Source organism: Triticum urartu, chromosome 3A (assembly GCF_056163025.1).
Source record: "Triticum urartu cultivar PI428250 chromosome 3A, HENAU_Tu73, whole genome shotgun sequence".
Classification (NCBI taxonomy): Eukaryota; Viridiplantae; Streptophyta; class Magnoliopsida; order Poales; family Poaceae; genus Triticum; species Triticum urartu.
Genome location: NC_141875.1, coordinates 646,622,971 through 646,650,453, shown reverse-complemented (window position 1 = coordinate 646,650,453; position 27,483 = coordinate 646,622,971). Strand labels below are relative to the sequence as shown.

At 49.6% G+C, this 27,483-nt stretch overlaps 1 pseudogene; it reads right to left on the bottom strand.

Annotated features, from left to right (window-relative positions):
- Positions 1-365: 365 nt before the first annotated feature.
- Positions 366-27,483, bottom strand: part of LOC125547125 (desmethyl-deoxy-podophyllotoxin synthase-like) — a 38,775-nt pseudogene continuing 11,657 nt past the window's right edge.

Sequence of the window (27,483 nt, the reverse complement as noted above, 5' to 3'; positions counted from 1 at the left end):
CCGGCTTAATAGGTGGTGTATAAGTTACTCCAGCCTGTCCTCTCTAATGACACACAATATTTAGGTCTAACAGTATAATTTTGGGCGTATATCAGCACACTTGTTTGTGTACATATCGATATGCATTAAATTCCATGTCCATATCTTTATTTGATGGAAAGGAAATATTATTGCAATCTGCATCTACACCAAGAGAATGCACACAATCATCACAATGTTACTATTACAACATTCAACGTGACCACATCAACCACCAGACAAGTAAATCAAACTAACTTAACATGTTGGCGTAAACACCCACTCTTATTATCAAGTTGAAATACAAGTGGAAGAACATGACGACGAGAGATCTCAAGGGGCAACAAGCCACGTCCATATACCTATATATAACCGGAGTGTACATATGGAGTACCTCTCAAATGCAGCTCTGCCTTTTTCCTTACTCCCACCCCAAAAGTCTCGGACATGTCCAACAAATGCGAACTCTCTCCATCAGGAAGCACCCATTCAAAGTGGTAGAGAAGATTCGCCAATGCAATCTCCACGGCAGACGTGCCAAACAGAATCGCAGGACACTGTCGACGACCTGCCCCGAAGGGGGTGAACTCAAAATTTGTTCCTTTAAAATCAACATTGCTATTCTCAAACCTCTTTGGGTTAAACGCTTCTGGGTTGTACCAATATCTTGGATCCCGAGAAATTGCAAATGCATTAACATGTATCTTTGTGCCTTTGGGAATGTGATAACCCACGATTTCACAGTCCTCCCTCGACTCACGGGGGACAAGCATAGGGTTGGGGGGATGTAACCTAAGAACCTCCTTGATAACCATTCGCATGTAGTTCAGTCCACATGTAGTTCAGTCCACCAAAGTCGGTATTAGTGATGACATCTCGTAGTGCACCTAGAACGCTTCGAACCTCTAGTTGTGTCTTTGCCATTGTCTCGGGTTTTTTCAACAGCTCCGACATAGCCCACTCTACAGTGGATCCTAAGGTTGTAGTAGCGCCTCCAAATATGTCCTGAAGCAATAGTTATGTTATGCACAATTTATAAAAATTATAAACAAAATATATTAGGACACTATATTCTTTTAGGAGATTAAGACGACACAAACTGTTGAAGGAAATAAGAGTGACGATGACATAACCAATCAAACTAGTCTAATGGAGGAAACACTAGTTCTCTCTCACGAGTTCATTAGAAACAAAGGCATATACGAACAAGACTACTTTCTTGTAAGTGAGAACAAGACTACTTGAATCACATTAATAGCGTAGGAGGCCAAATTATTCTTCTACGTAGTACTATTCAAAATGGAAGGAGTACTCAGAAACATGATGGCACCAATAGTCTCCGGGGTTAGAGGGAAAGCAAGTGAATCCTTCTTCTGCAGCCTGAGCAGCACTCCCAGGAAATCCTCCTGATCCCCGTTGGCGGCGATCTCCGCATTGCGGCTCTCGACGATACTCGCAATGATGCGCTGGATGCAGCCATAACTCCCGCGGAGGCGGTGCTCGATGGTGCTCAGCCGCCGTACGATCCGCGACGACGGGAAGAAGTCCAGCGGTAAGAACCCGGCCACCAGCTCGCTTACTTGGTCGTAGGCGAGCACGAACTCGGACTTCTCCTCTGCGCACTTGCCGCCGAACATGGCCATGGCGACGATGTCGTTCGCTAGCACCGACGCCTTCTTGCTGAGGTTGACGAAACCAGAGGCCGCCGCAATGGATCTGTCAGGGGTTTGGTGCGACATATGCCAACGGATGATTTATCATGATGGGGGCGAGTAGAACGTCGCCGGTGCCTGAAAACGGGATGAGCCGAAGACATGCACGCCGGCGAATCTTACCCAGCTTCGGGGCTTTCCGGGGATATAATACCCCTACTGCTGCTCTGCGGGGTCTCCGCATGATTACTATAGTCAAGGATTTACACGGTTGCTCTTTGAGCTGTGTATGGTGGTAGGAGAGGGCAAGGCTAGCTCTTTCCCTCTATCTGGTGATGTATAGAACTACTGGGATCCAACCCTTTGCATGGATGCCTTGGGGGGTTTATATAAGCCTACCCCAGGGGTACAATGGTAATGTGACTGGGCGCGGGCCCAGCCGTCAGTGTCTCCGACCTCCGACTTCTCCGCCGACTGCTGGGGCCCGCCGACTGGTCTGGTACGGAGCCGACAGGCCGCGTCCGCCGCGGGCGGGTCTTGCCGGCTGCTGATTACTGTAGCCCTGCTCCTGATGATGCAAGCTTGGTCATGGGGTCATGGCAACAGCCCCGCCGCCTGGCGGGCGATCACTGTGGCCACTCCCCATCTCTTCTGGATTAATGGCGTGTGGGCCCCGGGGGAGGGCTCGGCCGACTCCCCCGTGCCGACTCCCGTTGGGTCCGACTGGCGGTGTTCCCGCCGTCTCCCGAGGTCTCGCTGGCTGGTGGGCCCTGCTGCCTCCAGGCCGTACAGACAAGCCGTCGTGGGCGCACGACCAGGTACAGTAGTGCCGATGTCAGGGCCGACTGGGCAACAGTGCCACGCCGCGGGGAGATCCTCCCAAGTACGACGCGCTGTAGCCATGCCTGCCCTTGGTAAGGGGCGGGGAGTGGGCTTCATTGTAGCCACGCCCCTGCCCCGTCCCCCTTGATGAGGTCACGGTTTGTTGGAGTTGCCGGCCGACTCCCCAAAGCCGGCTTCTCTGAAAGTCATCCCTGGGACTCGGCCGTGAGCGGGCAGTCGGCCGCCTTGCCGTAGACTCCTCAGGAGGCGGCTCTTCGCCCTGTGGTCTTGAGGGGCGCAGCCTGCCCCGATGTATTGAAAGGTCACGGGGCTCGAGTTGGCCTACCCGTGGCCCATTACTTCGACAATAGTCCCCGAAGCTGGTGAGGCGCCGCGGACGATCGGCCGAGAAGCCTCAGCAGTTTCTCTTTCCGGGTGCAACTCATGGTCTTGATTGACTTCCGCCGGGCTGACTAGAAGGAGTTGGACTCGTCTAACTCGGACTTACTCAATTCTGACTTGCTCAGTAGTTCGAACGTCGCGGCGGTATTTCAAGTGGCGGGCTAGCTAAGCTTCCAGAGAAAGCCGCCCGTTCCTGGCCTGTCACACAAGGGCACGTGGCCAGGCCGTCCTGCGAGCCCACGCGCGCGACGGGATAGGCCCGTAGGCGGGGCCCGCCACTATCGCGCCTCGGCGCCCGAGCGGATCCACTGTGGCCCCGGTGGACGATTAGGATTCCTGTGAAGTTACTGCGCGCAGTAACTTTGCGGGGATCGTGGGGGGCGTGGGGTTGTGGGCGCAGTAAATCCCCACACCCGCCCCCTCGGCTTCGCAGCCCCGAGGGCTATAAGTAGGGGGAAGAGAGGAGCACGCGCGCCCCTCCTTCCTACTGCCCCTTGCTTTCTTCCTCCTCGCAGCTCCTTCGCTCTCCTGCTTCCTCTTTCTTCTCTCTCTCGCTTGCTCCGCCGCACGCCCAAGCTCCGGCGCACGCTGTGGTGACCGCTCGCGACGATGAGCTCTTCCTCTGCTGCCGCGCCTCCCCCGGTGCGCTCCGACACCTGGGACGGCTCTGAGGTCCACGAAGACCATATGGAGTTCCTCCGCCGGACCCGTCGGCTTCCCGGCGAGGATCGCGTGCAGGTGCGTCTTGCGCCGGAGGGGGAGATTTCCCCCGCCCCGCGGGAGGGAGAGCGGGTCATCTTCCGCTCGCACTACCTGCGCGGGCTGGGGCTGCCGGCGAGCAACTTCCTCCAGTCGTTCATGGAGTTCTACGGACTCCAGCCGCACCACCTCACCCCCAACACAGTGGTGCTGCTGTCCGCCTTCATGATCTGTGCGAGGGCTTCCTGGGAGTCCTCCCCACCCTCGAGCTTTGGGGGGAGTTCTTCTTCTCCAAGCTCGGCACCCAGGCCGCGGGCGTGCCGGCTCAGTGCGGCGCCTTCATCGCCGTGCGAAGGACAAGAGCCGACAACCAGTTTCCCTCCATCGCGCTGCTGAAGTCGGTGAAGATGTGGCAGCGGTCCTACTTCCACATCAGGAACGTCGCCACGCGGGGCGACTGGATCAATCTGCCGGCTTTCGAAGCTGGCCCGCCGGCTGGCAGACTGCCCAACTGGTCGTACCGGGTGCCAGAACCCCGATTCCAAGTCACATCGATCTAGCCGGTAACACCTCATATCACTTTGCGGCCTCACGCACGGTACCCCACGGGTGTCGCCTTACCATGTCCCGGGACCGTTTGCGCCTTTTGGCTCACGTATATGATAGTGTCGCTAGCATCCATACGACAGAGAACCCGGGCCGACATGGCTAGTCGTGAACCCAAAGCGGCACAGACCTATGGAGACAGGCATACATGAATCACATCGAGCATGTCGGTCATCAGCGAGTGATTCCGGGCTGTAGCACTGGGCTAACAGGACTCCGGGGAACCCGGGCTGTAGCAGGCTAGGCAGGACTCCGGAAATCACCGCGTGACATTTTCCCGAAGGGACAGACATAGGAACGAAGTGAAACACATGCCGGCCAGTCAGGTGTCCTGAACAGTAGTGCTGGGCTAGCAGGACTCCGGTGAATCGGGCTGTAGCGGACTACTATGGCTCGAGGAGCACTAGACTACATTTCCCCATAAGAAAGGCTGCCAAGGATAAACAACTAGATTGTCGGATCCCACTCATACCAAGCATTTCAATCATACACACAATATGCCCGATATGAGTACATACAACATGGCATCACAACAAAACTCTACAACTCAAGTACTTTATTTAAAGGCTCTAGAGAGCCATACATAACATGTCATACAGATAGGGGTCACATGACCCAACACTCAAGTCATACAATCATACAAACACATGCGGAAGCAACTAGTCTGAGTACAGACTCTAGAAAGAAAGAAGGCTTCTCGAAGCCTGTCTATCTACATAGGGCCCTCCATGGCCAGGATCACCACCTGGGTGGCTAGTCACTCGTCGACGTCAAGGTCTACATAGAACCCATCGGAGGGGGCGGTGTTGTCGTCTGAAAATAGTAATTAAGCAAACATGAGTACAAAGGTACTCAGCAAGTCTTACGTCAGAACCTACTATACATGCTTATTCTCAAGAAGGTGGTGGGGTTAATGCAGCAAGCCAGCTTTGACTCTTGGCTAAGCTATCCTACGGAACTTCACCAGTAAAATAGTTTTCGCACACGAGTCCACTACTCACCAACACAATACTCCACCGTGGATCCTCCCTCGTCATCCTACGAGAGGGCCATCCTCGGTACTCACACTTATCTTGAGTCTTTTAGTAGTATCCATTAATTTGTCTATGAACTGTATATGCAACCAAGTAGTCCTTTACCGCGGACGCGGCTATTCGAATAGTTTATACCCTGCAGGGGTGTACTTCGTCACACATGTTTCCACCACTTAGCGTCTGCACACGACAGGTGCTCGGCAGACTTCAAGCGAAAACCGACGTGGGTGTAGACCACGACCTGACTAACCTCACAAGTCTCTAGTCCAGGTTTATCGCCTATTCAGGTTCCATCCGCAAGGAAATCCAGCCGGGGTGTCCTCAACGGCCCCAAACGATGTGAATAGGGTTCCCGAGACACCAAACGGGTGACTCGGTACACCGTGCCACGGTGTATCTACCGCAACATAGCCCACCCCTAGGGTCAGCGCTACGCACGGCCACCAACACATGTCCTACAAATACCAGAAACTAGTTGCAACTCCTGGACAGAGGCGAGAGGGGTCAGTAAGTCGAGCGGGGTCATATTTCAGGGCCCAATGTGTGGTAGTAGCTGAATCTTAAATCACGCATACAGATCTCAGTTCTTAGGGACGGTCTCAATGAAACAACCCACCATGTACTCCTACATGGCCTCTCATTGATACCTTCACCAAAACATGTTCAACACATCCCTCACATTACCCGCATAAGCATTTCACTCTAGCCAATCACCCAGATGAACCAGAACTGACACAACTCTAAGCATAGCAGGCATAGCAAGGTAGGAATCACATACATGGCTCAATCAACTCCTACACATGCTAGTGGGTTTCATCTAGTTACTGTGGCAATGACAGGTCATGCAGAGGATAAGGGTTCAAATACCGTAGCACACAGCAGTTTGAATCGCGTTGTCTTAATGCAGTAAACAAGAGCAGAAGCGAGAACATGGGTTTGTATTGGAATGATCAATGGATGCTTGCCTGATGGAGTGGTAGCGGGATACTGCCCTTCAGTTGGATACTCGTGAATATCCTCGGAGGCAGAACCTACCACGGAGAACAAATCGGAACACAATCAACACATGACGATATGCAATAATATGATGCATGCTATGACATGGCAATATGATTGTGTCTTGGCCTAATGCAAGCTAAAATAGAAAGGGATGAACTCATTTGAATCAAAGATTCAAATATTAGCTCATTATACATGGCATTTATAGTGCATTACCTTATTCTGCCTAAACAGCAAGGTAAACTTGTTTTGTCATGCATGAAACCATTACAGATGGATAGATTGAATTTTTTTGATAATTTTTCATATATAAATTATTTCATTTGGAGTTACGGTTAAATTTCTATAAATTTTTGAAGTATGAACTATTTTCTGGAATTTCCTGTATAAAAATAAATCCAGAAAATGCATTACTGCGTCAGCATTGCGTCATGCTGACCTCAGCAGGTCAAAGGCGCCAGCCCAGGTCAAACCTGACTGGTGGGCCCCTTCTGTCAGCCTCTCAGTGCACTAACTACGTTTAGTTAGCCTAATTACTGGGCAGGGCCCACTAGTCAGTGACTATACTAATTAGACTAACTAATTTTAGTTAGAACTAATCTGGATAATTAGCAGGGGGGCCCACTTGTCATTGACTCAGGGGAGTCAACTGGGCCCACCCAGTCCACGTCAGTGGTCAAATCCGCCGGTCAACAGAGCTAATCCCGCCGGCGTTGAGTCGCCGGCGAGGCCGAGACGGCGGAGGGCTTCGGAAAACGCCCTCAGGCGACCAAAACGACGGCGGAGATCACCCGTGCAAAGCCCAGGCTCTCGCGCATCCAGTGGAGCAAGTGTGAGGAGCTGGGGTGGAGCGAGCTCGCCGGAATCAAGCTCGTGGCGGCGGCCGGAGTTCGGGCGAGGTCGGTTTCGACGCTACGGTGCACGGGAGGAAGAGCTGGTGGTGGCTACGGGTTCCTGGTGCTGCACTGAGCATGGTGAGGCGCTCGGACGCGTGCTTGCACGGCCGTAGCCACGACAGCGACATGGCCGGCAGCGAGGAGCTCTCGGGTGCGGTGGAAACGGCGGCTACAGGGGCCAAACGAGCACGGGGGCTAGGGGGAAAGGAAGAGGAGCTCACAGCGGAGTCGGAAAGGGGGTCAGCGAGCTCGGGGAGGTCCTGGTGGCGGCGAATCGACCGGAGATGGCTCGGGTGCCCGAGGTTGAAGACGAGGGTGAAGGCGGCGTTGCAGGGCTTCCGGCGAGGCGTGGCTCGGTGGGGAGGACGAGGGAGCCGAGACGGAGCTGATGGGCTCGTCGGAGGGGCGAGGGGATGTCTCTGGCGGCGACTACGGCGATCGGCAGCGAGGGACGCGCTCGGCCATCGCGGGAGAGGATGAGGGAGACGAGGGGGAGAGTGAGAGAGTGTGAGAGGGAGACGTGGGGGTCGCGTGGTGTCCTCTGGGCGTCTCCCGGCGTCGGCAGAAGCAGGAGGTGGCTGGCGCACGGCGAGCACGCGCCCCTGCCTCCTGGCGCGAGGTAGGGGGTGACTGGCCGAGCCAGTAGGCTGGGCCGAGCCAGGTAAGGCCCAGGTGGGCTTCTTTCTCCTTTTTTTTGATTTAGTTTCTGTTTTCTATTAAACTGCAACTGTTTAGCTTTATTTAAAATACTAGCACATTCCCAAAAATCCTGAAAATAAATGTGGCCTCTGTTTAGATTATTTCCAATAGGAAACATTTACTCCCAGAATTATTTGAGCATTTAAATTATTTTATAGCATTTAAATGCCCAAATTCAAATACTTATGATTTAATTCAATGACCTTCTGTTGACCTAGAAAATTGTGCACCAATTTTGCCAGAGGTTCTAACCTAAGACAAAGAGGGTGAACATTTTAGAAGGGCATTTCAGGTTCATTGAAATTATTTTTAGTAAACCCTAATTGATTTCAAAAGGGGTGCTGGGGGTTCTGCCTTCCCCAGTTCAAGTTTCTGATGAAAAGTAAACATGATGCACACTCTAATGCATGGACTAGCTAGGGTGTGACAACTCACCCCCACTCAAAAGAATCTCGTCCCGAGATTTAGGATCCTCTGGAAAGAAGGTGGGGTACTCGAGTCGAAGACGATCCTCCCTTTCCCAAGTGGCTTCTTCCTCGGAATGGTGTGACCATTGAACCTTGAGAAACTTGATATTATGACGTCGAGTGGTACGCTCGGCTTGATCAAGGATACGAACGGGATATTCCCGATAAGAGAGGTTATCTTGTAGATCAAGCGTTTCGTGGTCCACTCCACGGATAGGATCTGCAAAGCAACGCCTGAGTTGTGAAACGTGGAAGACATCGTGAACTCTGGAAAGATGCGGGGGTAGTTCCAATTGGTAGGCAACTTCTCCTCATTTGGCAAGAATGCGAAAGGGTCCAATGTAACGAGGAGCCAATTTGCCTTTGATACCGAACCGATGGGTTCCCTTTAACGGAGTAACCCGAAGGTAAGCCTTCTCGTTGACTTCATAAGTCATAGGCTTATGGTTACAATCATATTGACTCTTTTGACGAGATTGGGCTGTTTTCAATTTCTCACGAATAATGCGAACCTGCTCTTCTGCTTCCTGAATCATATCCGGGCCAAAGAGTTGTCTTTCCCCGGTTTCTGACCAGTTAAGAGGCGTTCGACATTTTCGTCCATAAAGAACTTTGAAAGGAGCTTTGCCCAAGCTAGCTTGATAACTATTGTTATAAGCAAACTCCGCGAATGGAAGGCATTTCTCCCAACTCATTCCGAACGAGATAACAGAAGCTCGGAGCATATCTTCCAGAATTTGATTGACTCGCTCTACTTGACCACTTGATTGAGGATGGAAGGCGGTACTAAAAGAGAGACGAGTTCCCATAGCATTTTGGAAACTTTCCCAAAATCGAGAGGTGAAGAGACTCCCACGGTCTGAGTTAATTTCCAATGGGACACCATGGAGAGACACTATTCGGGAGATGTATAAATCAGCTAGCTGGCTAGCGGTGATACTCTCACGAACAGGTAGAAAGTGGGCTACTTTGGAAAGTCGGTCGATCACAACGAAGATGGCATTATTCCCTCTCTTGGTCCTGGGAAACCCAGTGATGAAATCCATACTGATTTTATCCCATTTCCATTCAGGAATAGCCAAAGGTTGAAGGGTGCCAGCAGGCCGTTGATGCTCTGCTTTAACACGACGACAAATGTCGCAGCTAGCAATGTATTGAGCGATTTCTCTCTTCATCCTAGTCCACCAAAACCTCTGGCATAGGTCTTGATACATTTTAGTACTACCGGGATGAATGGTGAGAGGGGATTCATGAGCTTCCTTAAGGATCAACTGGCGTAGATGTTGTTTCTTGGGAACCACCAAACGGTTCTCGAAGAAAACAGCACCTCGCTCATCCATGGAGAAACATTTAGCAACTCCGCTAGCGATGTTTTCCTTAATCCGGGATATGCCCTTATCACACTTCTGGGCAGCTATGATTTGATCCATAAGGGTAGGTTTCGCCACCAGGGTGGATAGGAATCCTCGAGGAACAATGTGAAGATTAAGCTTACGAAATTCCTCATGGAGAAGTGGTTGACTTTGTTGTAACATCAGGTTGTTACAATAGGACTTATGACTTAGTGCATCAGCCATGACGTTGGCTTTGCCCGGGGTGTAAGTTATTCCTAAGTTGTAATCCGAGATCAACTCAACCCAACGTCTTTGCCTGAGATTCAAATCTGGTTGAGTGAAGATATATTTTAAACTTTGGTGATCGGTGAAGATCTCGCAACGATTATCGAGAAGGTAATGTCGCCAGGTTTTAAGTGCATGGACTACAGCTGCAAGCTCTAGATCATGTGTAGGATAATTTTCCTCATGTGGGTGTAATTGCCGTGAAGCATAGGCAATTACCTGACGATCTTGCATGAGTATGCAACCTAGTCCTTGTCGCGAGGCGTCGCAATTGATAATAAAGTCCTTGGAGAAATCTGGTGGTACTAGTACGGGAGCAGATGTCAGGCGTCTTTTCAGTTCCTGAAAGCTGAACTCGCACTGTGGAGTCCACTCGAACTTTTTATCTTTCTTGAGGAGTTCAGTTAGAGGTTTAGCAACCTTGGAGAAATTCTCGACGAAGCGGCGGCAATAGCTCGCTAAGCCAAGGAAGCTCCGAACTTGCTTGACCGTCTCAGGTGGAGTCCAATCAAGGACGGCTTGGACTCGCTCGGGATTGACAGCAATACCCTTACCAGAGATTACATGGCCTAGATAGGTCACTTCTGGCAACCAAAATTCACACTTGGAGAATTTGGCATAAAGGCGATGCTCTCGAAGTTTCATCAATACCAGCCTTAGATGTACGGCATGTTCCTCTTCATTCTTGGAGTAGATGAGTATGTCATCGAGGTATACTACGACGAATTTATCCAAGTACTCCATGAAGACCGAGTTCATTAACCGAGAGAAGGTAGCCGGGGCATTGGTTAAACCGAAGGACATGACGGTGTACTCGTATTGGCCATAACGAGTAACAAAGGCCGTTTTGGGTATGTCCCCATTTCTGATTTTGATTTGATGGTAACCCAACCTCAAATCCATCTTGGAGAAGACTGAGGATCCAGCAAGCTGATCATACAGATCGTTGATCCTGGGAAGCGGGTATTTGTTCTTGATGGTGACCAAGTTGACAGGTCGGTAATCCACAACCATTCGATCCGTTCCATCCTTCTTCTTGACGAAGAGGACGGGGCAAGCCCAAGGAGAGGAACTAGGACGGATGAAACCCTTTTTCAAGGACTCATCGAGTTGGTTCTTAAGCTCGGCTAGTTCTAAGGGTGCCATCTTGTAGGGTCTTCTAGAAATTGGAACGGTTCCTGGTACAAGGTCTATCACAAACTCGACATCCCTGTCAGGTGGAACACCTGGCAGTTCTTCTGGAAAGACATCCGGGAAGTCTCGGACTATCGGAACATCCTCAAGGTCTGGGAGAGGGTTGGCATTTAGAGAGTAAAGCTGACGCTTGGCCACTCGAGTTAAGACGTTAACTGTCTTGCCCGAGGGGTGAGTAAGTTGAACGGTTCTAGTGGCACAATCGATCTTAGCATAATGAGCTGACATCCAGTCCATACCCAAGATGATGTTTATGTCCGTGGACTTGAGAGCTATTAAGGATGCAAGGAAGACAAGTCTATCGACAAGAATTTCGTTCCCATGGCTTACTCTAGAAGTTTGCCATTTGGAACCCGGAGTTTGAATTACCATCGAAGTGGCCATGTCACAGAATGTCGTGTTATGCAATCGAGCATAGTTCTCGGATATGAATGAATGAGATGCTCCAGTATCGAAAAGAACAAATGCCGGATGACGGTTAACAAGGAGCGTACCAAGGACGACGTTGGGATCCTCATGAGCCTCCTCGGCTGAAACATAATTGACATGGCCACGTACAGTGGTGGCCGACTTGGCATAGAAAGTCTTCCCCGCTGGCTTACCACGGCCAACAGACTTTCCAGTTTGATTGGGGTTGTTGTTCTGGGGACACTCTCGGCTATAGTGACCCGGCTCTCCACACTTGAAGCACGTCACCACATTGGGGCGTGGAGCAGCATTAGCAGCGGGGCCACCATAGGGCTTGGGCGGTGCAAATTGCTGGTTGGGACGAGGCGCCTCAAAGGATGGCCTCGGGATGAACCTGGGTGGCAGTGCCGTGCTTGGAATCCACACCCGGCGCTTCTGAGTTCCAGAGCCGGATGAAGAGCCAAAATCACGGGAGTGCTTGCGTGAAGCGTCATAATCAGTCTGGCCTGTCTCGGCACTGATGGCTTTATTGACCAACTTCTGAAAGGATGTGCACTCATGCAGACGGAGATCGCGGCGAAGCTCAGGGCTAAGTCCCTTGCGGAACATTGCTTGCTTCTTAGCATCAGTAGATACCTCTTCGGGAGCATAGCATGCCAGATTTCCAAACTCACGACTATAAGCATCCACAGTCAGTCTTCCTTGGGTGAAGTTGCAGAATTCCTCCCTCTTGCGATCCATGAGACCTTCCGGAATGTGATGCTCACGGAAAGCCTCACTGAATTCAACCCAAGTAGTGATTTGGCCGACCGGGCGCATAGCTTCGAAGTTTTCCCACCAAAGGCTAGCAGGGCCCTCGAGGTGATAGGCAGCATAGGTAACCTTGTCGGCTTCGGCTACGTTGGGAGAACGTAGCTTGTGGGTGATGTTGCGAAGCCAGTCATCCGCGTCGAGGGGCTCGACGGAATGGTTAAACTTTGGTGGGTACAGCTTGATAAAGTCATTGATTGACACCAAGTCATTTCGTGGGTGGCGTGCAGTGTTCTGCTCAATCCGCTCTAGCAGGCGGTTAGTCTCACGCTTATTTCTTTCCGCCTCCAGCATTACTTCGGCCAGAGAAGGCGGGTGAGGCAGATTTTCACCTCTAGCTGCACTGGCTTCCCCCTGCTCCGGGGCAGCAGGGTTGCTGCGGGTGTTGACCATCCTAGGAGAAAACAAGACAACGGTTTAGACAAGGATGGATCAAACTTAGCAAGGAAGTGCAGAATGTAATGGATAACACGGAATGCAGAGATGTTCATCCGTATGTCATGGTAATATAAAACTGCCATATATATACCAACGGTCATACATGTCATACATAGTTTAGTACAAGCCCAGGCTACAGTACAACTATGATGAAAGACGTTACATCCCATCGGAGGCATTCCAAGCTCCTATACATTATTTGTCTACACCTCCAGAATTGACTACACACTAAGTCGTATTCCACAAGTCACCCAGGACAGTGGAAATACAACTACTACAATACTAGTGGTACTACTACTAACTCAGACAGCTCCGTAGTAGTTCTCATAGAAGTCACCTTCGTAGCCTGGAAGTTCAACATGACCATCCGGAAACAGACAGTCCTGAGGAGCCTCTGGACCAAAGGGGCTAGGATGAGGTCTTGGACCAACAAACGGTGGCCTGCGGGGACCACGGGGTGGGGTGATGCCTCCCACATCGCGCCAATCCACCATGTCTAGCAGAGCTGATCTCACAGGATACAGATCCCTTGTATCCATACATCCAGCTTGCACCGCAGGTGCAAACCGAGTCAATGTGGCCCAATGATCAGCACAGGTATTGAAAAGCTCCAGCCTCAAGGCCCGATTCTCTCGGTCCTTATCCTCGAGCAACTCGGCAGTGGTACGAGTTAATGAGTCCTCCTGAGTGGAGTCAGCATAGATAGCCTGAAGATACCCTTGCGCTCCCGGAAGTGAAGCTGGCATGTAACAGATGTCGGTGTTCCGAAGCAGGCCAGTCCGGACTCGCAAGATGGTCATCATGGAATAGGCAGCATCCTACACAGCCATCTCAACGGTAACCCCGAGTCCATAGGAACAGTGAAGGGGCTCGGTAGATCCAGGATAAGAAGGAAATATCCTGACGGTGCAGAAATACTGGCTTTGATTAAAGTCGCGGAACTGCTCTTCGACGATGTATTCAGGATACCAACGGTAACCCGTCTTGATCATGACCCGGACTAACATAGCAGTATGACCGGGCACGTCGAGGCACCTGGTCAGGCGAACCACTTGGTTATGAACACGGTTGGCCATCTGAAAGCACAACCACAATGCAAAGACATTAGAATTTCTAGGGAAAATTGGACAGCATAACGGCTGTAAATGCTCAGAAAAAGACTTGAGACATCCACAACAGTTCACTATACCACTCAACAACATCATATCAAGGTTCTGATTCGATTAGTAACATACTAAGAATAGTAGAAACTGAACTGGGACTTGTAACAACAATCCTATAAGCTACAACGGATTAGTAACACGTGAACCTGATAGAATAAGAGAGTCTAGTCCTTAACCCATGTTGAATGAGAAGAGAATGACTCAGATTAGAGGCATAGGGTAAAGGAGTAAAAGAGCCTTACGTTCCCTCCCACAATCAATTCCCCTACATATAACTAAAGCATTTCTAGACTCGACATCGACCAGTTTGGCTCAACGAACCTACAGGCAGTCGGGCTCTGATGCCAACGCTGTCAGAACCCCGATTCTAAGTCACATCGATCTAGCCGGTAACACCTCATATCACTTTGCGGCCTCACGCACGGTACCCCACGGGTGTCGCCTTACCATGGCCCGGGACCGTTTGCGCCTTTTGGCTCACGTATATGATAGTGTCGCTAGCATCCATATGACAGAGAACCCGGGCCGACATGGCTAGTCGTGAACCCAAAGCGGCACAGACCTATGGAGACAGGCATACATGAATCACATCGAGCATGTCGGTCATCAGCGAGTGATTCCGGGCTGTAGCACTGGGCTAACAGGACTCCGGGGAACCCGGGCTATAGCAGGCTAGGCAGGACTCCGGAAATCACCGCGTGACATTTCCCCGAAGGGACAGACATAGGAACAAAGTGAAACACATGCCGGCCAGTCAGGTGTCCCGAACAGTAGTGCTGGGCTAGCAGGACTCCGGTGAACCGGGCTGTAGCGGACTACTATGGCTCGAGGAGCACTAGACTACATTTCCCCATAAGAAAGGCTGCCAAGGATAAACATTTAGATTGTCGGATCCCACTCATACCAAGCATTTCAATCATACACACAAATATGCCCGATATGAGTACATACAACATGGCATCACAACAAAACTCTACAACTCAAGTACTTTATTTAAAGGCTCCAGAGAGCCATACATAACATGTCATACAGATAGGGGTCACATGACCCGACACTCAAGTCATACAATCATACAAACACATGCGGAAGCAACTAGTCTGAGTACAGACTCTAGAAAGAAAGAAGGCTTCTCGAAGCCTGTCTATCTACATAGGGCCCTCCATGGCCAGGATCACCACCTGGGTGGCTAGTCACTCGTCGACTTCAAGGTCTACATAGAACCCATCGGGGGGGGCGGTGTTGTCGTCTGAAAACAGTAATTAAGCAAACATGAGTACAAAGGTACTCAACAAGTCTTACATCAGAACCTACTATACATGCTTATTCTCAAGAAGGTGGTGGGGTTAATGCAGCAAGCCAGCTTTGACTCTTGGCTAAGCTATCCTACGGAACTTCACCAGTAAAATAGTTTTCGCACACGAGTCCACTACTCACCAACACAATACTCCACCGTGGATCCTCCCTCGTCATCCTACGAGAGGGCCATCCTCGGTACTCACACTTATCTTGAGTCTTTTAGTAGTATCCATTAATTTGTCTATGAACTGTATATGCAACCAAGTAGTCCTTTACCGCGGACGCGGCTATTCGAATAGTTTATACCCTGCAGGGGTGTACTTCGTCACACATGTTTCCACCACTTAGCATCTGCACGCGACAGGTGCTCGACAGACTTCAAGCGAAAACCAACGTGGGTGTAGACCACGACCTGACTAACCTCACAAGTCTCTAGTCCAGGTTTATCGCCTATTCAGGTTCCATCCGCAAGGAAATCCGGCCGGGGTGTCCTCAACGGCCCCAAACGATGTGAACAGGGTTCCCGAGACACCAAACGGGTGACTCGGTACACCGTGCCACGGTGTATCTACCGCAACATAGCCCACCCCTAGGGTCAGCGCTACGCACGGCCGCCAACACATGTCCTACAAATACCAGAAACTAGTTGCAACTCCTGGACAGAGGCGAGAGGGGTCAGTAAGTCAAGCGGGGTCATATTTCAGGGCCCAATGTGTGGTAGTAGCTGAATCTTAAATCACGCATACAGATCTCAGTTCTTAGGGACGGTCTCAATGAAACAACCCACCATGTACTCCTACATGGCCTCTCATCGATACCTTTACCAAAACATGTTCAACACATCCCTCACATTACCCGCATAAGCATTTCACTCAAGCCCATCACCCAGATGAACCAGACCTGACACAACTCTAAGCATAGTAGGCATAGCAAGGTAGGAATCACATACATGGCTCAATCAACTCCTACACATGCTAGTGGGTTTCATCTAGTTACTGTGGCAATGACAGGTCATGCAGAGGATAAGGGTTCAACTACCGTAGCACACAGCAGTTTGAATCACGTTGTCTTAATGCAGTAAACAAGAGCAGAAGCGAGAACATGGGTTTGTATCGGAATGATCAATGGATGCTTGCCTGATGGAGTGGTAGCGGGATACTGCCCTTCAGTTGGATACTCGTGAATATCCTCGGAGGCAGAACCTACCACGGAGAACACATCGGAACACAATCAACACATGACGATATGCAACAATATGATGCATGCTATGACATGGCAATATGATTGTGTCTTGGCCTAATGCAAGCTAAAATAGAAAGGGATGAACTCATTTGAATCAAAGATTCAAATATTAGCTCATTATACATGGCATTTATAGTGCATTACCTTATTCTGCCTAAACAGCAATGTAAACTTGTTTTGTCATGCATGAAACCATTACAGATGGATAGATTGAATTTTTTTGATAATTTTTCATATATAAATTATTTCATTTGGAGTTACGGTTGAATTTCTATGAATTTTTGAAGTTTGAACTATTTTATGGAATTTCCTGTATAAAAATAAATCCAGAAAATGCATTACTGCATCAGCATTGCGTCATGCTGACCTTAGCAGGTCAAAGGCGCCAGCCCAGTTCAAACCTGACTGGTGGGCCCCTTCTGTCAGCCTCTCAGTGCACTAACTACGTTTAGTTAGCCTAATTACTGGGCAGGGCCCACTAGTCAGTGACTATACTAATTACACTAACTAATTTTAGTTAGAACTAATCTGGATAATTAGCAGGGGGGGCCCACTTGTCATTGACTCAGGGGAGTCAACTGGGCCCACCCAGTCCACGTCAGTGGTCAAATCCGCCGGTCAACAGGGCTAATCCCGCCGGCGTTGAGTCGCCGGCGAGGCCGAGACGGCGGAGGGCTTCGGAAAACGCCCTCAGGCGACCAAAACGACGACGGAGATCACCCGTGCAAAGCCCAGGCTCTCGCGCATCCAGTGGAGCAAGTGTGAGGAGCTGGGGTGGAGCGAGCTCGCCGGAATCGAGCTCGTGGCGGTGGCCGGAGTTCGGGCGAGGTCGGTTTCGACGCTACGGTGCACGGGAGGAAGAGCTGGTGGTGGCTACGGGTTCCTGGTGCTGCACTGAGCACGGTGAGGCGCTCGGACGCGTGCTTGCATGGCCGTAGCCACGACGGTGACATGGCCGGCGGCAAGGAGCTCTCGGGTGCGGTGGAAACGGCGGCTACAGGGGCCAAACGAGCACGGGGGCTAGGGGGAAAGGAAGAGGAGCTCACAGCGGAGTCGGAGAGGGGGTCAGCGAGCTCGGGGAGGTTCTAGCGGCGACAAATCGACCGGAGATGGCTCGGGTGCCCGAGGTTGAAGACGAGGGCGAAGGCGGCGTTGCAGGGCTTCCGGCAAGGCGTGGCTCGGTGGGGAGGACGAGGGAGTCGAGACGGAGCTGATGGGCTCGTCGAAGGGGCGAGGGGAGGTCTCTGGCGGCGACTACGGCGATCGGCGGTGAGGGACGCGCTCGGCCGTCGCGGGAGAGGATGAGGGAGACGAGGGGGAGAGTGAGAGAGTGTGAGAGGGAGACGTGGGGGTCGCGTGGCGTCCTCTGGGCCTCTCCCGGCATCGGCAGAAGCAGGAGGTGGTCGGCGCGTGGCCGGCGCGCGGCGAGCACGCGCCCCTGCCTCCTGGCGCGAGGTAGGGGGCAGGGGGTGACTGGCCGAGCCAGGTAGGGCCCAGGTGGGCTTCTTTCTCCTTTTTTTGATTTAGTTTCTGTTTTCTATTAAACTGCAACTGTTTAGCTTTATTTAAAATACTAGCACATTCCCAAAAATCCTAAAAATAAATGTGGCCTCTGTTTAGATTATTTCCAACAGGAAACATTTACTCCCAGAATTATTTGAGCATTTAAATTATTTTATAGCATTTAAATGCCCAAATTCAAATACTTATGATTTAATTCAATGACCTTCTGTTGACCTAGAAAATTGTGCACCAATTTTGCCAGAGGTTCTAACCTAAGACAAAGAGGGTGAACATTTTAGAAGGGCATTTCAGGTTCATTGAAATTATTTTTAGTAAACCCTAGTTGATTTCAAAAGGGGTGCTGGGGGTTCTGCCTTCCCCAGTTCAAGTTTCTGATGAAAAGTAAACATGATGCACACTCTAATGCATGGACTAGCTAGGGTGTGACACCGGGCCAGTCGCTGACGCCTGCAGGAGCCGGTGCCATCACGCGACTCCGAGTGTTGACGCAGTCAGAGGGTCTGACTGGCCCGGACCTGCTGGCCGCCTTCGTCTCGCGCCGAGTTCTCCCACTCCAAGGCCGCCCTCACCTGATATGCCAGATGAGCGGGGGCCGCGACCTGAGTCGGATGTGCACCAAGGACATGCCTCACGAAGAGGTGGCCCTGATGGTGAACTATCTCTCGGACGGCAGGCTCCCGGAGGACTGGCGATTCGGCAAGGAGCCATACTCCCACGCCAACCCCCCGCCCGTGGTGAGTCGCCTTTCTTTTCTTTAGATTGTCTTCTTCTTGCCGAGTCTTGTTCTAATCAGTCTGCTTTTTGTTGGAAATATGCCCTAGAGGCAATAATAAAAGGATTATTATTATATTTCCTTGTTCATGATAATTGTCTTTTATTCATGCTATAATTGTGTTATCCGGAAATCGTAATACATGTGTGAATAATAGACACCAACATGTCCCTAGTGAGCCTCTAGTTGACTAGCTCGTTGATCAACAGATAGTCATGGTTTCCTGACTATGGACATTGGATGTCATTGATAACGAGATCACATCATTGGGAGAATGATGTGATGGACAAGACCCAATCCTAAACATAGCATAAGATCGTATAGTTCGTTTGCTAGAGTTTTTCCAATGTCAAGTATCTTTTCCTTAGACCATGAGATCGTGTAACTCCCGGATACCGTAGGAGTGCTTTGGGTGTACCAAACGTCACAACGTAACTGGGTGACTATAAAGGTATACTACGGGTATCTCCGAAAGTGTCTGTTGGGTTGACATGGATCAAAACTGTGATTTGTCACTCCGTATGACGGAGAGGTATCACTGGGCCCACTCGGTAATGCATCATCATAATGAGCTCAAAGTGACCAAGTGTCTGGTCACGGGATCATGCATTACGGTACGAGTAAAGTGACTTGCCGGTAACGAGATTGAACGAGGTATTGGGATACCGATAAATGAATCTCGGGCAAGTAACATACCGATTGACAAAGGGAATTGTACACGGGGTTGCTTGAATCCTCGACATCGTGGTTCATCCGATGAGATCATCGAGGAGCATGTGGGAGCCAACATGGGTATCCAGATCCCGCTGTTGGTTATTGACCGGAGAGCGATCTCGGTCATGTCTACATGTCTCCCGAACCCGTAGGGTCTACACACTTAAGGTTCGGTGATGCTGGGGTTGTAGGGATATGTATATGCAGTAACCCGAATGTTGTTCGGAGTCCCGGATGAGATCCCGGACGTCATGAGGAGTTCCAGAATGGTCCGGAGGTAAAGAATTATATATAGGAAGTGCTATTTCGGCCATCGGGACAAGTTTCGGGATCACCGGTATTGTACCAGGACCACCGGAAGGGTCCCGGGGGTCCAACGGGTGGGGCCACCTGCCCCAGGGGGCCACATGGGCTGTAGGGGGTGCGCCTTGTCCTATATGGGCCAAGGGCACCAGCCCTAAGAGGCCCATGCGCCAAGAGATAAGGAAGGGAAGAGTCCCAAAGGGGGAAGGCACCTCCTAGGTGCCTTGGGGAGGAGGGATTCCTCCCTTGGCCGCTGCCCCCCCCTAGGAGATTGGATCTCCTAGGGCCGGCGCCCCCCTAGGCTCCCTATATATAGTGGGGGAAGGACTGCCTCTCAATCCATGCCTTTGGTGCCTCCCTCTCCCTCTCCAACACATCCTCCTCCTCCATAGTGCTTGGTGAAGCCCTGCCAGAGTACTTCAGCTCCACCACCATCACGCCGTCGTGCTACTGTTGGAGCCATCTTCCTCAACCTCTCCTTCCCCCTTGCTGGATCAAGAAGAAGGAGACGTTACGCTTACCGTACGTGTGTTGAACGCGGAGGTGCTATTCGTTCGGCGCTAGGATCTCCGGTGATTTGGATCACGTCGAGTACGCCTTCCTCATCCCCGTTCTTTGAACGCTTCCGCGCGTGATCTACAAAGGTATGTAGATGCAATCCAATCACTCATTGCTAGATGAACTCCTAGATGGATCTTGGTGAAACCGTAGGAAAAATTTTGTTTTCTGCAACGTTCCCCAACAGTGGCATCATGAGCTAGGTCTATGCGTAGTTCTCTTGCACGAGTAGAACACAATTTGTTGTGGGCGTTGATGTTGTCAACTTTATTGCCGCTACTAGTCTTATCTTGCTTCAACGGTATTGTGGGATGAAGCGGCCCGGACCAACCTTACACGTACGCTTACGTGAGACCGGTTCCACCGACTGACATGCACTAGTTGCATAAGGTGGCTGGCGGGTGTCTGTCTCTCCCACTTTACTTGGAGCTGATTCGATGAAAAGGGTCCTTATGAAGGGTAAATAGAAGTTCACAAATCACGTTGTGGCTTTAACGTAGGTAAGAAAACGTTCTTGCTAGAACCCTTTTTCAGCCACGTAAAACTTGCAACAACAATTAGAGGACGTCTAACTTGTTTTTGCAGCAAGTGCTTTGTGATATGATATGGCCAAAGTTGTGATGAATGATATATATGTGATGTATGAGATGTTCATGCTATTGTAATAGGAATCACGACTTGCATGTCGATGAGTATGACAACCGGCAGGAGCCATAGGAGTTGTCTCTATTTTTTGTATGACCTGCGTGTCATTGAGAAACGCCATGTAAATTACTTTACTTTATTGCTAAACGCGTTAGCCATAGTAGTAGAAGTAATAGTTGACGAGCAACTTCATGGAGACACGATGATGGAGATCATGATGATGGAGATCATGGTGTCATGCCGGTGACAAGATGATCATGGAGCCCCAAGATGGAGATCAAAGGAGCTATGTGATATTGGCCATATCATGTCACTATTATTATTTGATTGCATGTGATGTTTATCATGTTTTTGCATCTTGTTTGCTTAGAACGACGGTAGTAAATAAGATGATCCCTCATAATAATTTCAAGAAAGTGTTCACCCTAACTGTGCACCGTTGCGACAGTTCGTTGTTTCGAAGCACCACGTGATGATCGGGTGTGATAGATTCCAACGTTCACATACAACGGGTGTAAGACAGATTTACACATGCAAACACTTAGGTTGACTTGACGAGCCTAGCATGTACAGACATGGCCTCGGAACACAGAAGATCGAAAGGTCGAGCATGAGTCGTATAGAAGATACGATCAACATGAAGATGTTCACCGATGTTGACTAGTCCGTCTCACGTGATGATCGGACACGGCCTAGTTAACTCGGATCATGTTATACTTAGATTACAGGAGGGATGTCTATCTAAGTGGGAGTTCATTGAATAATTTGATTAGATGAACTTAATTATCATGAACTTAGTCTAAAAATATTTACAATATGTCTTGTAGATCAAATGGCCAACGTAGTCCTCAACTTCAACGCGTTCCTAGAGAAAACCAAGCTGAAAGACGATGGCAGCAACTACACGGACTGGGTCCGGAACCTGAGGATCATCCTCATAGCTGCCAAGAAAGATTATGTCCTACAAGCACCGCTGGGTGACGCACCTATTCTCCCTGCAGAACAAGACGTTATGAACACTTGGCAGGCACGTACCGATGACTACTCCCTCGTTCAGTGCGGCATGCTTTACAGCTTAGAGCCGGGGCTCCAAAAGCGTTTTGGGAGACACGGAGCATATGAGATGTTCGAAGAGCTGAAAATGGTTTTCCAAGCTCATGCCCGGGTCGAGAGATATCAAGTCTCCATCAAGTTCTTTAGCTGTAAGATGGAGGAAAACAGTTCTGTCAGTGAGCACATACTCACTATGTCTGGGTTGCATAACCGCTTGACTTAGCTGGGAGTTAATCTCCCGGATGACGCGGTCATTGACAGAATCCTTCAGTCGCTTCCACCGAGCTACAAGAGCTTTGTGATGAACTTCAATATGCAGGGGATGGAAAAGACCATTCCTGAGGTATTTGCAATGCTGAAATCAGCAGAGGTAGAAGTCAAAAAGGAACATCAAGTGTTGATGGTGAATAAAACCACTAAGTTCAAGAAAGGTAAGGGTAAGAAAACCTTCAAGAAAGACGGCAAGGGAGTTGCCGCGCCCGGCAAGCAAGATGCCGGGAAGAAGCCAAAGAATGGACCCAAGCCCGAGACTGAGTGCTTTTATTGCAAGGAAAGTGGTCACTGGAAGCGGAACTGCCCCAAATACTTAGCAGACAAGAAGGCCGGCAAAACGAAAGGTATATGTGATATACATGTAATTGATGTGTACCTTACCAGTACTCGTAGTAGCTCCTGGGTATTTGATACCGGTGCAGTTGCTCACATTTGTAACTCAAAGCAGGAGCTGCGGAATAAGCGGAGACTGGCGAAGGACGAGGTGACGATGCGCGTCAGGAATGGTTCGAAGGTCGATGTGATCGCCGTCGGCACGCTACCTCTACATTTACCTACGGGATTAGTTTTGAACCTTAATAATTGTTATTTAGTGCCAAGTTTGAGCATGAACATTGTATCAGGATCTCGTTTAATACGAGATGGCTACTCATTTAAATCCGAGAATAATGGTTGTTCTATTTATATGAGAGATATGTTTAATGGTCATGCTCCGATGGTGAATGGTTTATTCTTAATGAATCTCGAGCGTAATGCTACACATGTTCATAGTGTGAGTACCAAAAGATGTAAGATTGATAATGATAGTCCCACATACTTGTGGCACTGCCGCCTTGGTCACATAGGTGTCAAACGCATGAAGAAGCTCCATGCTGATGGACTTTTAGAGTCTCTTGATTACGAATCATTTGACACGTGCGAACCATGCCTCATGGGTAAAATGACCAAGACTCCATTCTCAGGAACAATGGAGCGAGCAACCAACTTATTGGAAATCATACATACTGATGTGTGCGGTCCAATGAGTGTTGAGGCTCGCGGTGGCTATCGTTATGTTCTCACCCTCACTGATGACTTGAGTAGATATGGGTATGTCTACTTAATGAAACACAAGTCTGAAACCTTTGAAAAGTTCAAGGAATTTCAGAGTGAGGTTGAGAATCAACGTGACAGGAAAATCAAGTTCCTGCGATCGGATCGTGGAGGAGAATACTTGAGTCACGAGTTTGGCACACACTTAAGAAAATGTGGAATAGTTTCACAACTCACGCCGCGTGGAACACCTCAGCGTAATGGTGTGTCGGAACGTCGTAATCGCACTCTATTAGATATGGTGCGATCTATGATGTCTCTTACCGATTTACCGCTATCTTTTTGGGGCTATGCTTTAGAGACTGCTGCATTCACTTTAAATAGGGCTCCGTCGAAATCCGTTGAGACGACACCGTATGAATTATGGTTTGGGAAGAAACCTAAGCTGTCGTTTCTAAAAGTTTGGGGATGCGATGCTTATGTCAAGAAACTTCAACCTGAAAAGCTCGAACCCAAGTCGGAAAAATGCGTCTTCATAGGATACCCTAAAGAAAATATTGGGTATACCTTCTACCTTAGATCCGAAGGCAAGATCTTTGTTGCCAAGAATGGATCCTTTCTAGAGAAGGAGTTTCTCTCAAAAGAAGTAAGTGGGAGGAAAGTAGAACTTGATGAAGTATTACCTCTTGAACCGGAAAATGGCGCAACTCAAGAAAATGTTCCTGAGGTGCCTGCACCGACTAGAGAGGAAGTTAATGATGATGATCATGAAACTTCAGATCAAGTTGCTACTGAAATTCGTAGGTCCACAAGGACACGTTCCGCACCAGAGTGGTACGGCAACCCTGTCTTGGAAATCATGTTGTTAGACAACGGTGAACCTTCGAACTATGAAGAAGCGATGGCAGGCCCGGATTCCGACAAATGGCTAGAAGCCATGAAATCTGAGATAGGATCCATGTATTAAAACGAAGTATGGACTTTGACTGACTTGCCCGTTGAGCGGCGAGCCATAGAAAATAAATGGATCTTTAAGAAGAAGACAGACGCGGATGGTAATGTGACCATCTATAAAGCTCGGCTTGTTGCTAAGGGTTATCGACAAGTTCAAGGGGTTGACTACGATAAGACTTTCTCACCGGTAGCGAAGCTAAAGTCCGTCCGAATCATGTTAGCAATTGCCGCATTCTATGATTATGCGATATGGCAAATGGACGTCAAAACGGCATTCCTTAATGGTTTCCTTAAGGGAGAATTGTATATGATGCAGCCGGAAGGTTTTGTCGATCCTAAGAATGCTAACAAGGTGTGCAAGCTCCAACGCTCAATTTATGGGCTGGTGCAAGCATCTCGGAGTTGGAACATTCGCTTTGATGAGATGATCAAAGAGTTTGGGTTTACACAGACTTATGGAGAAGCCTGCGTTTACAAGAAAGTGAGTGGGAGCTCTGTAGCATTTCTCATATTATATGTAGATGACATACTTTTGATGGGAAATGATATAGAACTCTTGGACATCTTTAAGGCCTACTTGAATAAGAGTTTTTCAATGAAGGACCTTGGAGAAGCTGCTTATATATTAGGCATCAAGATCTATAGAGATAGATCGAGACGCCTCATAGGTCTTTCACAAAGCACATACCTTGATAAGATATTGAAGAAGTTCAATATGGATCAGTCTAAGAAGGGGTTCTTGCCTGTGTTGCAAGGTGTGAAATTGAGCTCAGCTCAATGTCCGACCACGACAGAAGATATAGAAGAGATGAGTGTCATCCCCTATGCCTCAGCCATAGGTTCTATTATGTATGCCATGCTGTGTACCAGACCTGATGTAAACCTTGCCGTAAGTTTGGTAGGAAGGTACCAAAGTAATCCCGGCAAGGAACACTGGACATCGGTCAAGAATATCCTGAAGTACCTGAAAAGGACTAAGGAAATGTTTCTCGTTTATGGAGGTGACGAAGAGCTCGTTGTAAAGGGTTACGTCGACGCTAGCTTCGACACAGATCTGGATGACTCAAAGTCACAAACCGGATACGTGTATATTTTAAATGGTGGGGCAGTAAGCTGGTGCAGTTGCAAGCAGAGCGTCGTGGCGGGATCTACATGTGAAGCGGAGTACATGGCAGCCTCGGAGGCAGCGCATGAAGCAATTTGGGTGAAGGAGTTCATCACCGACCTAGGAGTCATACCCAATGCGTCGGGGCCGATCAAGCTCTTCTGTGACAACACTGGAGCTATTGCTCTTGCCAAGGAGCCCAGGTTTCACAAGAAGACAAGGCACATCAAGCGTCGCTTCAAATCCATTCGTGAAAATGTTCAAGATGGAGACATAGATATTTGTAAAGTACATACGGACCTGAATGTAGCAGATCCGTTGACTAAACCTCTCCCTAGAGCAAAACATGATCAACACCAGAATTCCATGGGTGTTCGATTCATCACAATGTAACTAGATTATTGACTCTAGTGCAAGTGGGAGACTGTTGGAAATATGCCCTAGAGGCAATAATAAAAGGATTATTATTATATTTCCTTGTTCATGATAATTGTCTTTTATTCATGCTATAATTGTGTTATCCACAAAACGTAATACATGTGTGAATAATAGACACCAACATGTCCCTAGTGAGCCTCTAGTTGACTAGCTCGTTGATCAACAGATAGTCATGGTTTCCTGACTATGGACATTGGATGTCATTGATAACGAGATCACATCATCGGGAGAATGATTTGATGGACAAGACCCAATCCTAAACATAGCATAAGATCGTATAGTTCGTTTGCTAGTGTTTTTCCAATGTCAAGTATCTTTTCCTTAGACCATGAGATCGTGTAACTCCCGGATACCGTAGGAGTGCTTTGGGTGTACCAAACGTCACAACGTAACTGGGTGACTATAAAGGTATACTACGGGTATCTCCGAAAGTGTCTGTTGGGTTGACATGGATCAAAACTGTGATTTGTCACTCCGTATGACGGAGAGGTATCACTGGGCCCACTCGGTAATGCATCATCATAATGAGCTCAAAGTGACCAAGTGTCTGGTCACGGGATCATGCATTACGGTACGAGTAAAGTGACTTGCCGGTAACGAGATTGAACGAGGTATTGGGATACCGACGATCGAATCTCGGGCAAGTAACATACCGATTGACAAAGGGAATTGTACACGGGGTTGCTTGAATCCTCGACATCGTGGTTCATCCGATGAGATCATCGAGGAGCATGTGGGAGCCAACATGGGTATCCAGATCCCGCTGTTGGTTATTGACCGGAGAGCGATCTCGGTCATGTCTACATGTCTCCCGAACTCGTAGGGTCTACACACTTAAGCTTCGGTGACGCTGGGGTTGTAGGGATATGTATATGCAGTAACCCGAATGTTGTTCGAAGTCCCGGATGAGATCCCGGACGCCACGAGGAGTTTCGGAATGGTCCGGAGGTAAAGAATTATATATAGGAAGTGCTATTTCGGCCATCGGGACAAGTTTCGGGATCACCGGTATTGTACCGGGAGCACCGGAAGGGTCCCGGGGGTCCACCGGGTGGGGCCACCTGCCCCGGGGGGCCACATGGGCTGTAGGGGGTGCGCCTTGGCCTATATGGGCCAAGGGCACCAGCCCCAAGAGGCCCATGCGCCAAGAGATAAGGAAGGGAAGAGTCCCAAAGGGGGAAGGCACCTCCTAGGTGCCTTGGGGAGGAGGGATTCCTCCCTTGGCCGCCGCCCCCCTAGGAGATTGGATCTCCTAGGGCCGGCGCCCCCCCTAGGCTCCCTATATATAGTGGGGGAAGGAGGGCCTCTCAATCCACGCCTTTGGTGCCTCCCTCTCCCTCTCCAACACATCCTCCTCCTCCATAGTGCTTGGCGAAGCCCTGCCGGAGTACTGCAGCTCCACCACCATCACGCCGTCGTGCTACTGTTGGAGCCATCTTCCTCAACCTCTCCTTCCCCCTTGCTGGATCAAGAAGAAGGAGACGTTACACTGACCGTACGTGTGTTGAACACGGAGGTGCCGTCCGTTCGGCGCTAGGATCTTCGGTGATTTGGATCACGTCGTGTACGACTTCCTCATCCCCGTTATTTGAACGCTTCCGCGCGTGATCTACAAAGGTATGTAGATGCAATCCAATCACTCATTGCT